Raw genomic sequence first — 6,699 nt, forward strand, 5'->3', positions numbered from 1 at the left:
GGTAATCTCGTCCAGGTTTTTACACTGGAGAGTTGCCTCCGCCGTTAGGGCTCTTACCTGCACCTTTTCGCCAAGTACCTCTTGGGCTAGTGCTTTGTAGGAAGTACCTTTATTGGCTGCTTCCTTCTTCAGCACTAGCATCATCTCTCCCGCCCTGGTGCGCCGGATGCTTTTTACATCCGCGCCCAACGGTGAGAGACGATTCTCGCCTCGCATGGCCTTCAGCACCTCGGCGTATGTGTCTGCCTCGGTTTTGAAGACCAGCGCGTCACTTCTCGCTCGTTTGCGGGCTGGTTTCGTAGTTCTCACCTTATTCTTTTTTCCTACCGTAATCCAAGGGTTCTCCTTCCCTTGGTCCGGTTGGCCTCCGTTCTTCCTCTGGTTGGCTTGCTGGGGCTTGGTTTCCCTGCCCCTTGCGCGCTTCGCAACCGGCTTAGCAGCCTGATTACCTACGCTAGTCTTCACCTTCTCTTTCTGCGGCTTTGCACCCGACTCTGCCGGACGCTGATCGGCTACACGAGCGGGCGGACAACCATCAGCAAGGATCTGAAACAGGGCCTGCTGAAGCTCCGCAAATCACTGGCTCTGGCCAAGAAGGAGTACGACCTCCTGGTGGAAGAGCGAAGTGCTGCTGATGCGAGCAGGGAAGAGCGGTCCACCCAAACGGACAACTTCCTCCTTGCTGAGCCTTCTGTTATCGTCATATTTGAATGACTTCTAACATCGATAGCTTAGGCATTAACTACCATGCGCCTCCATGTGTTTCTCAATCTCCTTGGCCATGAAATTATTCCTTTTTATTACTGCACATCAATCTCCACCAGTTTACATGGCATTCCTTCAGAGATTCCTTAAATTCCTTTGATGATCGCATAAAGAACTCTTCTATTTGATTAAAATTTGCTCCAAAAACTCCTCCAGGGAAATTGCTTTTGAGGTCCCATACAAAAAGTGTGGCATAGGGGGAGGGGGGGGTGGTTGTTGAAAAACGTCGATTTTTGCGTGACATAATTTGTGTATCACCCCTTTATGGTTTTTTATCCACTAACCTTTCAGACATTTTGCAAAAATATCTTTCAAAAATTCCTCCAGAAGTATCTCCAAGAGCTCTTTCAGGGTTGTTCCAAATCATCCTCCAGTAATCCCTCTAGATATTTCCTCCAGTATCTTTGTTTGCAATTTTTCATGGATTTTCGGAGGTTTTTTTTCCAGAAGCTTCCTTCAGATACAATGACACATATTGCCCATTTTATTCGCACTTTACCAGATTTGCTGGTATGTCTGAATTATACTGGAAAAACTTGTAATTAGAAGGCACGAAATGTTGCTAATTGACAAATAGATAGATGAAATTTGTCAATTAGCAACATTTCGTGCCTTCTAATTACAAGTTTTTCCAGTTTCCTTCGGATTCACTTCATCAACATTTAATTCAGAAATTCCTCAAGGTGGACTTTAAGAAATTTTTTCATGGATCTCGGAAAATTCTCCAGCATTTTTTTCCATAATTTTCTCCAAAAGTTTCTCATTAAATTATTCTAGATTGTTAGCCACAACAGCCCCAACCATCCCTATGCAAAACCAACACGAACGTTTCAACGATATAATGCAGATCTAGGTAAGACAAAACAGATAAAAAACAATAACAAACGTTTTCGAGGTGATGTAGGCAGTGTTAAGTGAGGCAATCGTTTGTAGGTTTCTAATTTGTAATTTAAAGTGAATTATTATCTTGCCTAACATTAACTGAATTATACTTATATGCTAATTTGTAGGAGTAAGCCTAAAATACATCAATTTGTTGCTATTAAGGTCAGAAGCAGGTCGGAGACTGAATTGTAAGTGCAACGTATATCAATCCTAACTGTAAACATACCTAAATACATTATATGTTTTAGCTTTAAGCTGATTATCACCGAATCGGGAGTAATTTAATATCTGCTGGAAGAACTCCACCAACCTTTCGCAACAAACTTAAAGAATTCAACCGGAAAACAGGATGAATTTTCTGTCGAATGTGCGACAAACCCGGTCACAGACGAGGGCCCAGCAGGTGAATGCTAACCTCAACGTTAGTGACAACGGTATGGCATCGAGTAAGCCGCCGGAGGAATCAATGACCGGCATAGACGGAGACGGTGAGTTGCGAGAATGTGCTGGTTGCGATCGGCCAAATAACGCCGAGCGATACATGGTGCAGTGTCAGAATTGTAATCATTGGTATCACTTTACTTGTGCTAATGTTAACACCGCCACGGTGCGCTCGTCCAGTTATCTGTGTGTATTATGCGTACCTGGAGAAGTTTGTGGGGCTCTGGAACCAGCACCGAGCCAGTTTAGTGGTATTTCAAGTACGTCCAGCACTCGTAAGGCGAAAGTAGACCGCGAACTACAACGTCTGGAAGAGGAGCAGAAGTTGCTTGAGGAATTGAACCGGGAGCGAATTGAAAAGGAGCGCGCATTGAACGAACGGGAACTTCTGGAGCGGCTAGAGCGTGGCAAGCAGTTCATTGCTCGGAAGCATGAATTGCTCAGTCGACACGACGAGGAGGAAGGACGAAGTGTACATAGTATACGGAGCAGTCGACACAGTGAGAGACGAACGGAGGATTGGGTCAGGCAGACGAGGACAACCGAGATTTCTGGTGAGGTAGTTAGTGGAGAGACAGTCGCGCCGGCGTCTGCAAGCGCTAGTAATGCTGTTGGAGATGCACTTCTAACGGAACTGCAGGGAGAACACCCATCCTCGACACCGATAAAGACTGTGGCATCTGCAGTGACACCTTTCGTAGACGACAGGGCAGAAACGGAATCAGAGGAGAAATCGATTCCGCAGACCCTAGGAAGCGTTACGATTGGTGAGGACTCTGAGGATTCACTTGAAGCGAGAAAGCGAGAAAATCGTCCGGTCAACCTACCATATGTGGATCTTCAGCCGTATGCAGATCTCCTCGAGGTTGAGGAAGCGGCTCCAACTTCCGGCCCGGTTTTAAATGCTGGAGCAGTGCCAAAAATGAATCGCTTCAGCGCCCAATGCTACAAACGTTGGAGCGTTGAAACTGGAGAACTTCGGAAAAAGGAGCTACATCTGCAAAGACAAGTCGAAACAGAACAAGTCATTCAGGATTTGATGACAAAACAGCAGTCGGACATAGACGCAAGGCGGAAACGAGAAATGGAATTGGTGAGCCGGATAAAATATCTTCAATTGCAACATGCGACTGAACTAAAAACTGTTCGAGAAACGGAAGTAAGATTGAGAGCACAACTCAAACAACGAGATCGTGAGCGGATTGAGCTAGAAGGTCAGGTAGAGACATTAGGGAAGATACTTCGCGAGGAAAGGGAACAAATGCGCACTATGGAAGTAGAATTGCGGGGCCAACTCCAAGAACGCGATCGAGAATCTGAATCATTGCAGCGCACAGTGGCTGATTTCGTCATTTTAGCGCGCTTAATTAATAACTTTTTTACTATGAAGTTTAGCGTCATGGTGTCTTCGGGAAAGTTTTTCACTATAATAAGGAGCTTCTTTTGAGCTTCTGTGAAAAATGATCAATACCCCTAAAAGTGAGATAGAAAAATTATTTTTTTGAATTTTTCAAGATACGAGGTTGGGGTCTTCACAAAAGTTGTAGAAAATGTTGTTTGGAGCAACTTTGCCCAAGACACCAAGATTGTAACTCCGCTACTTTTCAAGATACGTTACGTTTTCTTTCATCAGCTCCTTGAAAAAGGTTTTTGCGCAATAACTTTCTAAAATTGATTCTACAATTTTCTCATGTTCTACAAAGTTATAGATAATAGAAAAACACACAACTTTGCCGAACATGACATCCCGCTAATTCCAAAATTAAAATAGTTATAACGGTTTTTATAGTTTTTGGGCCATATTTCAAGCATATATAACTTAGCTATAGGCAATTATATGCAAATTTTCTTTTACGCATGTGAAAGTACATGTAATTGCCTCTCTTAGAAAGCCAAAATCATCAAACTGTAAGAAACTGTAAGATGGTTTTTGTATAGAAACTTACATCCAATTATGTTACTTTTATATGGGATTTATATATATTTTCAACATATTTATTTGACATTTCATGTCAGCTTGCATTTTTATTGTTATTGTAAGTGTGCGTTAATATAAAGAAAGGTTTGTTGTATATTCTGGATCATTCATGAAGTACGTTACATAAAAAACTGCTTCTATTTTCTTACTAACTCACAATGCTCCACGTAGTCCACGCAAAGAGCGAATGAAGCGCCATTTCTTTAAAAAATCCAAACCTGCGCGTGACATATTCTGTCAACGCTCTCACTAGTACATATCTATGTCTACATTGGTTATAGTAAATTATAAATCTTATTGCACTTCAAAGCAAGTTGCTGTCAAATCGTGATCCGACGAAAGAAGTTTCACTTTATGCGTTTTTACGCGTGGAATACGTGGAGCATTGTGAGTTAGTAAGAAAATAGAAGTAGTTGGTGAGTTTTTATGTAACGTACTTCATGAATGATCCAGAATATACAACAAACCTTTCTTTATATTAACACACACTTACAATAACATTAAAAATGCAAGCCGACGTGAAATGTCAAACATATATGTTGAAAATATATATAAATCCCATATAAAAGTAACATAAATGGATATAAGTTTCTATACAAAAACCATCTTACAGTTTCTTACAGTTTGATGATTTTGGCTTTCTAAGAGAGGCAATTACATGTACTTTCACATGCGTAAAAGGAAATTTGCATATAATTGCCTATAGCTAAGTTATATATGCTTGAAATATGGCCCAAAAAACTATAAAAACCGTTATAACTATTTTAATTTTGTAATTAGCGGGATGTCATGTTCGGCAAAGTTGTGTGTTTTTCTATTATCTATAACTTTGTAGAACATGAGAAAATTGTAGAATCAATTTTTAGAAAGTTATTGCGCAAAAACCTTTTTCAAGGAGCTGATGAAAGAAAACGTAACGTATCTTGGAAAGTAACGAAGTTACAATCTTGGTGTCTTGAGCAAAGTTGCTCCAAACAACATTTTCTACAACTTTTGTGAAGACCCCAACCTCGTATCTTGAAAAATTCAAAAAATAAATTTTCTATCTCACTTTTAGGGGGATTGATCATTTTTTACAGAAGCTCAAAAGAAGCTCCTTATTATAGTGAAAAACTTTCCCGAAGACACCATGACGCTAAACTTCATAGTAAAAAAGTTATTAATTAAGCGCGCTAAAATGACGAAATCAGCCACTGTGCAGCGCCAACTTGCAGAACTACGAAGTGAAGTAAAAGGCCTGCGCAGCAGAGAACAGCATCTACAATCCCAAAACGAAGCAGCTCAACAGCGTGAACATAACGCAATTCGACTGCGGAATGAAGCAGAGAAGCAGTATTGGGACCTGCACGAAGAGATAGAGCAAATTATCAGTCAAAACGATGATCGATCAACAGATGGCGATTGTTTTTCATCATTACCTCCACCTCCAGCATCATGGATCGGAGTAACAGGTTCATCTAATACGGGAATCCATCCTCCACTGGTTACAGTTGATGATGGTGGATTTCTGAACCGTCAACAGGAATTCCTTGCGCAATATGAAGTCGCGCCTTTGCAGAATACAAGCAGTTCCATGCCGGGAAGTCATTTGCATTTGCCATCGCAATTAGGCAATGCGAGTGGTTATTTCGGACCTTCACCTCAACAGTTAGCTGCTAGACAAGTGGTCATTAAGGAATTGCCCATTTTCTCTGGCGATCCTGTCGATTGGCCGCTGTTTATAAGCAGTTACCAGCATTCAACAGAGGCTTGTGGGTACACCGACTCGGAAAACCTTTTGCGCTTGCAACGTTGTTTAAGAGGCAATGCAAAAGAATCCGTCAGCAGTTTCCTACTGCATCCATCAACAGTTCCGCAAGTTTTGTCAACACTGAAGCTGTTATATGGGCGTCCGGAACAAATTGTAAACAATATGATCGCAAAAGTTCGAGCAACTCCACCTCCCAAAGCAGATCGGTTAGACACGCTTGTCAGTTTTGGCTTAGTCGTCCAAAATCTGTGCGGGCACCTTAAGGCAGTTGGTTTACAGAGGTATCTCACAAACCCAATCTTGCTGCAAGAGCTGGTTGATAAGTTGCCAACAACGGTAAAGTTCAACTGGGCACTTTATCAGGAACAGGTTCCTATTGTAGACTTAAATGTCTTCAGCGATTATATGGCAAAAATATCTTCTGCTGCGAGTGGCATAACACAACTTGCCAACATGCCTCAGAATTGTTTCAAAGATGAACGAAATAGACCGAAAGAAAGATCTTTTGTCAACATGCATGAATCCTCGGGACAACTGGGTACGAGTAATCGTGAAGATGTAGAGAAATCTGTAGCCGATGAACGGGTACAAAAGGGAAGAGAACATCAGAGTAAGTGCTCAATTTGCAATGAAGACAGTCATCAAATTGGCAGCTGCACGGCATTCGATGCACTTGATTTGGATGGCAGGTGGGAAGCAGTGAAGATGCACAAACTTTGTGCTCGCTGTCTAACGTCACACGCGCGGTGGCCTTGTAAAGGACAAATATGTGGAATCGATGGTTGTCCAAAGCGGCATCATCGTATGCTACACTACACGCCGGCAGCTACTGCTGATTACCAAAGCGATAGTTACAGTTCATCCTAGACTTCGGGTTTTA

Source organism: Aedes albopictus, chromosome 2, assembly GCF_035046485.1.
Source record: "Aedes albopictus strain Foshan chromosome 2, AalbF5, whole genome shotgun sequence".
NCBI classification, from domain to species: Eukaryota; Metazoa; Arthropoda; class Insecta; order Diptera; family Culicidae; genus Aedes; species Aedes albopictus.